Source organism: Myotis lucifugus, unplaced genomic scaffold (assembly GCF_000147115.1).
Source record: "Myotis lucifugus unplaced genomic scaffold, Myoluc2.0 scaffold_18, whole genome shotgun sequence".
Classification (NCBI taxonomy): Eukaryota; Metazoa; Chordata; class Mammalia; order Chiroptera; family Vespertilionidae; genus Myotis; species Myotis lucifugus.
In genome coordinates, this window is record NW_005871066.1 from 10,974,959 (window position 1) to 10,985,077 (window position 10,119).

Here is a 10,119-nt window from a genome sequence, read left to right on the forward strand (position 1 = left end):
ATCTCAGTGGCCACTTGACATATTTTTTAGTAGATACTCTCAGGTCTACCAAGAAATGCCTACATCTTCGGTTACCTGTACTCTTCACGTAAGCCTATTTTTAGTTAGCTGAACTCACTGTATTTGCTCATGTCTCTGTTTACTGGGCTTGGGCTGCTCTTTCCATTTCCACCCCACCCCTTGTATCTGAATAATTCCTACTTGTCCTTAAGACTTAGCCCAAGATTTTCCTAAGACATTTATTCCCCATTGAAGCATTCCTCAAGCCTCTGTCATCCCATTCCATTATTTTTCTTGCTGGCCCCACAATTCTAAGTACCACAATGCATATTATTCACTTTATCAAAGTATTTGTCACACTATATTATAATGACTTGTCTACATGTTTCCTCCATCTAACTGTAAACTCCTTGAGTGTTCAGACTGTCTTTGTTCATTCTTTTATCCCCAGGGTTAGTATGGTACTTGGCATACTATAGGTGAACAATATTTAATGAATCAATATTTACTAATCTTCTTTGGTTTATTCCCTGATAAGCAAAATACTGGCTATTCCAATGGGAGAAAAGTTTATAAGTAGAGAACCACCTCAGAAAATTTCCTTGAATACTATGAAAAGAAAGTGGGTAGACAACATCTACAATTGTATCCTTGTCTTGTTTCAAATACCTTATTTTTTGAGCACTACTAACAGCTATTGAATTCCAAGATAATTTTTTGTGTATGTGTGGTGAAAAGTTGCCAACAAGGTCGTGTGCTCAGAAAGTATAGATTACAGTTTTTTATAAGCCTGGGCGTAACAAGGCATTGATAATGTGGGCAGTATTTTCTTAAAAATGAAATGCTCCTGAATAATTTTCCCATCACGTCAGTACATAGCATTGAATCCAACAGCATTAAGCAAATCCTTCTTTTTTATTTAACTTTACTGGAAAGATTTACAGAATTATAGATTATTATTGTAGGTCTTCATCATAGAATAGCAAACTGAGGACTCAAATAGGAAGCACCATTAATATTATTAAGTTTTAAAAAACATGAAAGTCCAGACCTCTATTTTACAATGGTCCAGACTTATCTTGATCAAGTTGAAATTGACCTTACCATGAATGCTACTTCTGAAAACCAGCCCTGATCAGCACTGGCCATTAAGCGGAATAATCCATTCAGACATATTGTCAGACATCCTGCAGTTACTGGAGAACTGCATGACAACAGAATAAACCTCCACTGCTAGACAATGGAAGGATATTTCAATCTTCAGTTGATGGAGTTTGTTCTGCTTATCATTCGTTTCCTCTTCTTTTGGTACATTTTCTTTTATGGACTCACCTCTATCTCCCTCATAGTCCATGTGCTTTTGGTGGGCCTAACTCTACACTTATTCACTCTAGGCTCTTGGAGACATGTCCTAGACTGGCCCAATTAGCATTTCTATCACAGTAACTGGTTCAGGGATTGGCATACAACTCTAAGCTAATCCAATGAGACTCAACCCTGAAGTGATAAATATGCCTGGACTTGCCAATGGCTACCATGCTGAGAGGGTCTACCTAAGAGTAATACCACTGCAGGGAAGAGCAGAGCTGAGAGAGAGAGAGACTGAGTAGAGTCCTGGCAGAACTATTTAATCTATGCTCAAAGCTAGAACTTCCTTTGAATGTTTCAGTTATTGCAACCAATAAATAGCATTTTTTGGATTAAACTAATTTGAGTGGGGTCTCCATTGCTTACAAACAAAAAGTTCTATCAACTCTAATGATTATGTAATTAAAATAAAGCATTATCTGGAAGAGATATCTGGAAAGTCCAGAGAGTTCAAATAATAGAAGAGTGAAAGAAAATGTAAAGAGAATGAATATTAGACAACTCTGAAAGACTTCTAAAGCTAGTTTCAAAATTAGACAAATTCTCAACTAGGAATGATATGTGGGGAAATAAGTTATAATATTTCACTGAAGCTGTTAAAAAAGCAAGAAACTTTGCTCCACTGTGTGAATAGATCATTTATTTATTCTTTAATTAATGGATATGTAGGTGTTTTCTGTTGTTGCTAATAATAGAATATTACTAGCATTCTTGTGCATTTCTCCTTTTGCACCCACTGGGCATGTCTCTCTGGTGTAGAGTTAAAGGCAAAATTACTTTATTGCTTCAACTTTACTAGATATTGCTTTCCAGATGGTTGCAATGATTTATATTCCAGCAGCAACTTGTAAGAGTTCTTGTCAATTCATAGCCTCACCAATTCTTGCTTTTGTCAGACTTTTAACTTTTGACAATCTAGTAGGTATGACATTGTATTCTGTTTTACTTTGCTTTCCAACATTTTGTCATCTGGTATAAGACACTGGTATTTCCCCTTCTTTGACTCAAGGACAAATAGTGTAGTGGTTGGTTGCTAGGGAACATTCTGTCTATACTTGAATTAGGGTTCTACCATTACCTAGAAGTTAAATAACTTGGAAAATTTGTTTTATAATTTTATCTGTGTATAATTTCACATTTTGTTTCATTTCTAGAGGGCATATTTTGTTCTTGTGTTGTTGTGCTGCTCTGAGTAGTATCATTTTATATTCTTCCATGTAGGTAATCAAATTAATTGTGACATATAAAAACTACTATAATGAATATGTGAGTTACAAAGTTAGTTGGATTTTTATGCAATAAATTTGTCAAATTGAAGCTGCTTCAGACCTTCATGTACATGCTATTGATCATATAATCTGTATTTTTCTTTATATTATTTTCATCTTTATTTCATGTTTAGGAGGACAATAATTATCATTTTTGCAATCTCTTCTATTTTCATTTTTATCATCCTTTTATTCTTGGCTATCTTAATTCTTTTCTTTGTCTTAATGACATTGACTATTAGTTTTTGGTTCTGTTATTGTAAGATAGTTTTTGACATTTTAAAACTTTACACCATTTAAAAATTTTTTGTTTTATGTTTTTGACGCTCCTTAGAATACTTTTTCCTCATTATATTTGAATATTGGTATAATCAATAATTATGAAAAACAAAATTAATTTTAAGGCATACCAAAAGCTGTCAGATACAATTATCAAATCACTCATACTAATACTACATATGTAGTGCTACTGATAAATATTTTTAGATTTGTCACTGAAACACTTGATTCTTCAGGCCATTTTACTGCACTGGTGATGAGTTTGTGTACTGTTTTTTTGTGTGTTTTTTTTCTGGAACCATCATACTATCAGAGTGGTCAGACACACTAAATATGTGACTTAATAGATTGGGAATTTTGAACCTCATTGATGTATTTGCTGTTTGTAGTGGTACTACAGGTTTGTACCCTTTGAATATAGGAATTCCAGTTAATTTAACTTATACTTCAGGTGATCATATAAAAATATATCATTACCATTATAAACACTGCATTATTTCATGGTTTTCTGACAGAACTTCTGAAACATCTTATGATTGGAAGAATTTTCTACAGTTGAGCTTCTGACTCCATACATTTCAAATCTTGATACTCCTCTACTATCCACATGTTTATAGTGCCAGGGACCATTGGACACAGTCTATGTTATAACCTCTAATTGCCACCTAAATCACATGATTCCAGTTAGGTCCTCACAGTGACAGCAGAAATATTTCTGGAAGTCACTCTTTACTGAAACAGAAGCCAGCAATAGCATCAGTGAATAAACAGTAACTGTAACCACATAAATATACCCAACTAAACTCAAATGCAGTGAATCTCCAAATTGACTTCCCTTTAGTCATAGCCCCCAAAATGCTCACAGCCACTCCAGTGACAATTTACACAAAGAGAAGTGTGATGAAGAGGTAGTTAGAATAGAAAGGGACGGTGATTTTAACCAATGTGGTCAAAATATCTTACTTCTTAATTTTTACAAAAACATGACCACGTGAACCCATTTCTAGCCGCCGCCCCCACCCCTCATCCCCCCCCACACACCTCGGGCCCTGGAAGAGGCTCATGCAAGCGAAAGGCCCTATAGTTAAGCCTGTGGCTTTAGTTAGGAGGCAGAGGTCCAATTTTATTATGTTCCATATGGATAATCAATAGTCTCAGCACATTTATTGTGAAGTCCATTTTTTTTCCCCTCTTTGGATCTGCAGTATCACCTGCTAATATATTGGGTCTCCAATATAATTGGGAAACCACATGTATATGTGCTCCTGCACAGGTTCTGTTTTTCCCTCATTGCTGGTTCCTTTTTAAAATGCCTTGGTCTCTTAGCAATTTCCTTTACTTTCTTTAAGCCTAATAATGCAAGGAAAGTATGTTTTATGCTGGTTCTACTTATTTTATTTTAAAAATATATTTTATTAATTTTTTTTTACAGAGAGGAAGGGAGAGGAATAGAGAGTTAGAATCATCGATCCGCTGCCTCCTACACACCCCCTATTGGGGATGTGCCCGCAACCAAGGTACATGCCTTTGACTGGAATCGAACCCGGGACCCTTCCGTCCACAGGTCGATGCTCTATCCACCGAGCCAAACCAGCCAGGGCAGTTCTACTTATTTTATAGGAAGAGGTCCTCCAAGAATGTATACTACTCCATACTGTCAGAAACAGATGTTTCTGTCCTTAAAGTTCTAAATTTTTGGTTATTATATTTTTCACTTTGAGAACGCCTAAGCCCAATTCTTCTACGAATTACTTCCTCTACCTCTTGATTTTCCAAATAAATGTTCTTTTATAGTTTGAGTCTTGGCTCTGAATTCTTTCCTCGACAGAACTCAAGTACCGAGGTTACTGACCCTGGTCTGGTCTGACCCCCGTGGGCTAACATCTGGTGCAGTCTTGCCATCCCCAACAACAGAATATAACTATATATATTTACTTATTATAGGAATTGGCTCACGTGGTTATAGAAGCTGAGAAGCCCCATGATCTGCCATCTGCAAGCTGGAGAACTTGGGAAGCCAGTGGTGCAATCCAGTCTGATAGTGTAAGTCCTGATCTGAGTCTTAAGAACCGGAAGTGCAGATGTCTGAGGGCAGAAGAAGAGAGATATCTCCGCTCAGAGAGAGAGTGAATTCGCCCGTCCTCCACCTTTTTGTTCTATTTTGGCCTCTACAAATTGGATGGTGCCCACCAACATTGGAGAGGGCCATCTGCTTTACTCAATTCACCAATTGAAATGCTAACACCCTAATAGACACACTCAGAAACAATATTTTACCGGCTATCTGAGCATCTCTTAGGCCAGTCAAGTTGACACCTAAAATTAACCATCACAGTTTACAAGTGACCGGACCAATAAATACTAGCCACATGTGGTATCAAAACTTGAAATATGTCTAGTGTAGCTAAATAACTTAATTTTAAATATTATTTAATTTCAATTTTTAGGTTAAGGCTACAATAACAGACAATGAAGATCTAGAGAACTTTATTTGGGAAGGGGGATTGCTGGTCAGGAAAGGTCTCTCAGAGGTAAAAAGTGTGTAAGTAGAGACGTTGAGGATGAGTTGATAGATAGAATCTATGTGAGGGGTGAGGTGGGTGAGGGAGGGAAGCCTGAGGGTGTGCAGTTAAGACTCAAGAAATGGGAATGACATTCCAGAGAGAAGAAACAGCATTTTCAAATCCCTGGAAACAGAGAAGTTTTAAAAAGGGATTTTTAATGTTAAATTGGGTTCTTTTGCAGAAATTTTATGATATAAATGATTTTTTATTGGCCAAGGGCTTATCTCATCTCAGTATTTTAATTTGCGATGCATTAAGTAACATGTTCTGGCAGGAGAGGCATATCACAGCCAGTTCTCAAATATCCTACCTTTCTCAGTGAAATTTCATTCCCTAAAGACTTAACTTACCTTTTTTTACTTAAGAGCCTTAATTTCTTCATTTGGTATTTCATTTAGATTCATCATCTCCCAATGTTTTGAAAGTTGTGGATCTGATATATATATATATATACACACACATATACACACACACACACATACACACACATACATATGTATGTATACTAGAGGCCCGGTGCACGAATTTGTGCACCAGTGGGGTCCCTTGGCCTGGCCTGCAGGATCAGGCCGAAACCGGCTCTCCAACATCCCATGAGAGGTCCCAGATTGCAAGAGGGCGCATGCCAGACTGAGGGACCCCACCGGGGCACAATCGGGGCCAGGGAGGGATGTGGATTCAGGAGGTTGGCCAGCCGGGGAGGGACTGCAGGAGGGCTCCAGGGTGTGTCCGGCCCATCTCAGTCCCCGATTGGCCGGACCCCTGCAGCAAGCTAACCTACCAGTGGAAGCATCTGCCCCCTGGTGGTCAGTGCATGTCATAGCTACTGGTCAAACAGTTGACTGTCTTCCCCCTGGTGGTTAGTGCACATCATAGCGAGCAGTTGAGTGGCCTTAGCATATCATTAGCACATTACGCTGTGATTGGTTGAACAGCTGACTGGACAACTGGACACTTAGCATATTAGGCTTTTATTTTATAGGATGTAATTCTGATATATATATAACTAGAGGCCCAGTGCATGAAATTCATGCACAGGTACGGTCCTTAGGCCTGGCCTGTGATCAGGGCCATCTTCCCCAGCTGCCCGAAGCCGGCCCCGCCCCCCACTGCCAACCACCCCTGGTTCCCCATTCGCCATCGGGTGATCGGCTCCTGACAGCCGGGGGAAGGGACTGAGAGGTTGGCTGTTCCTATCTGCTTGCCAGCCCCACCCCCACCGCAGGTGGCCATCAGGCGATTGGAGCCTGCCGGCTTGGGAAAGGGACCAAGAGGTGGTCAGTGCGCCTCATAGTGATTGGTCGAGTGGTCGTTCTGGTCATCCTGATGTTAGGGTCAATGTGCATATTACCCTTTTATATAGAATATTTAATTCCCATTTGTGTTATGATTAAAATTTAATACTGGGAGATAATTTCTTATTCTCAAGAAAGGATTTATAGTCCAAGGATGCTTAAGTATAATTTTTTGGTACACTAATTAGCACTTCATATCTCTTTTAATTATAAAGAAATCTTATCCCATTTTAAACTCCCTTTTCCAAAGATTTACTCATTTCTCACTCCTGACACCACCTTTTCTGTGTGTGCAGATTTTATTGAATATAACCTATTTTTCTTGAAAAGCATTTCTCTAATTTTCCATTTAGTTTGAAGGTTTATAGATTTTTGTGGATCAGACGAATATTATTATTTTTTATGAAATAGATATGTTTTTCTTCATTAGACCATGTGTATGTTTTATTTTGTTGTTATTATTGTGAGACAAATATTCTTGATGTTTATGTAAGAAGTAAGATCTAAGGTTTAGCACACAAGCTGGGAAACTGGAAGTTTCGGATGCCACTTTACTGTGTGACTTAAAGTAAACTGCTCTGGTAGGATGATGCTATTCCTAATGTTCAAGGTGATTCTATATCCATCTTATGCATTTTCCTGATTTATTTTTAAGATTAAAAAGTGTTAATAATAACTGGTTGAATTTGTATTCAACCCAGCAATTCTCGGAGATGTGTGACACAGTCTGGTCTAAAGGACTACTGTGTGGAGTGTACATCTCTCTTCTTAAGCAGCTCAACACCACTAAGGGCGTTATTTAAACAGTCTCTGTGCCTGTTAATGAACAACCACAGGGCTGTAGTCAGAGACTGGAGCCTGAGTAGTTAAGAGTATAAAAGTCACCTGAATGCACATAGCAAAGTAATGTTGTAAAAAGTTAAGAAAGCACAAAAAAGGGGGAGATTGAAGAATAAACTTGGCCACATAAATGGAATGTTAAGAAAGCCAGGGTGAGTGGTGCCCAAGAGTGTACCTTCACTGAGTGGAAAGAGGGGGACCTTCTGGTAAGGACGTGCCAGGTATGTCCTGGGTCAAGTATCAGTGCTCGACTAAAGACGATTTCAGCAGCCACCTGGGATCGAGCATGGCCAGATTTGATCCCAGGCTTCTCTTCTTACTGAGTGCCCTTGACAAATGACTCAATTTTTATGGATCTCAACTTTCTCTTCTAAAAAATGATAGCTATACCCACTTCACAAGTTAATATAAAGGCTAAGCGAGGTAATCTGACCTTAGATAAAGAACAGTTCTCTCCCCATCCCTTAGAGGCGTTTCCTGGGGTTCAGTGCAGGGACTCTGGAATTAGACTGTTCAAGTTGTAGCTCCCACTTAGCTGTGTGACCTTGGAGAAGTTACTTGGTCTCCCTGTGCTTCAGTTTCATCATTTGTAAAATGAGGATATGAATGGGACAGGGCTGTTATGAAGATTAAGAATATGTGCAAAGTACTTAGGACAGTGCTTAGCACAGAGGTAACATTTTTTAAGTGTTAACTGAAAACGTTCAATAGTTGGAGGAAGTAGAAGAGGGTTAAGGGGGAATATATGATGATGGAAGGAGACTTGACTTTGGGTGGTGAATGCACGATGCAATATACAGATGATGTTTTATAGAGTTGGACACTTGAAACCTGTATATTTTTATTAACCAATGTCACTCCAAGAAATACAACAAAACATAAAAAAATCCAAACGTTCAATAGTTTTGGATTCTTTCTAGAAGTGATTCATTTTTTGTCAGGTTATATTCACATAACTGAACTGGAAGACATGGCCATAGTCTTGCCAGTTGTGGGTGAATTTCTTGTAATTCTAGTGGGAAACATTGCCTGCCCAGAACAGGAGGTGGTGGTAGCGTCCCCTCTAACTAGGGTTGCAGGGCAGAGACTGGAACCAGCAGCCAGGCTGCTGAGCATCCAGCCTTTGTTCCGGACACTGGGCAGATTCATGTTTCTGACATTTCCTCCCTTGGGAAATGGGGGTCATTTTTGCCTCTCTGGGTGGTTGGCGGATTCAATGAGGTAACTTACCTCCAGCTCATATAGGCTGCACCCATCACAGAGCTGCAGTGGTGACATTTATTACATCAAATATATATATGCAGCAGTCGAGCCCTCAGGGATTGTGAAGGCAGCTAGAAGTGGGCCCTTTCTACCTGCCTGAACTCAGGGGGGTAAGAGGAAAAACACAATTTCTTCCTTTTGTAACTAAACGATTGTAGAGGTCTCCTCCCTGGACCTTGCCTTTCACCCCCCACCTCCGCTCCCTACAAATGTAGGCAAAGACACCATCCCTTCCAATTTTATAATCTTCTCATTTCTGTATTCGGGTTTGTCTGGGCTTGGTGGTAAGCCAAGGTGGGGTGGGGAGAGGCATTAAAACCTGGCAACCCCACTCCCCATCTCCGGATGCCGCAGGGCCCTGCCTGCCGTCCTCGGTTAAAAACGTGCTTTTTATTTCACTTCCCCGCAGTCTTATGTGCAGTAGCTCATTACCACCCGATTCAATCACCGCTGCCAGCATCTCCCCAGAACGTTTTTCCCCTTCCCCCATTACAGGGACATTGGTCCTAGCTGACATTTAAAGGTAATAAACACTGATTTTTAAAAATTACAACCATCTCGCCTGAAGAACCAGCAGCAATGAATAACAGAACAGTCCAGCGAAGAGCGCCTGTCGGGGCTCGGCTCCGCGAGCCCTTCCTGCCACACAATTCCCCACACCCGGGCTGCACAAATCACCGTTTCCAGGCACCACTCGAGGCTGCCAATTCCACTTTCGTTTAATCTCATTTTAAATCCGGCTACAGATGAGGCTCTGTGGCGCCAGCGAGAAGCAGGTGGGGGGCAGCAGAAGGGGTTCGAGGCCTGGAATGGGAAGGGGGGCGTAGGGGCCCGCTCCCGGGTTCGGGGGCGGCGGGCGATTCCCCGAAACAAGTGGCGGGCCCGCCCGGGCTTCCGAAGGTGGCCAACCCCCCAGGGGCGGGGGGGCGAAGCCGGCGCAGATAAGAACCCGGCGCCAGCTCCCGGCCCCACCGCCCCTCTCCTTCCCCCACGCCTCCTCTCCGGAAAAGAGGGAGATCCGAGGGCCAAAGGGGAGGGTCGGTCCACTTCTCTTATTCCTCCAGAGAGCTAGGCAGAAGGGTCTTTCTCTCCGAGGCATGTACGTCCCGCACAGAGATTCCGGGACCCCGTGACCCCCGACAGGACCCTCAACGCCGCCAGCTCTCGCCCCTCAGCGGCCCTTTCAGTGCGACCTGAGCTCCGGTCTGCTCCTCGCACCGCACGAGGTGCGGGCGAAGAGCT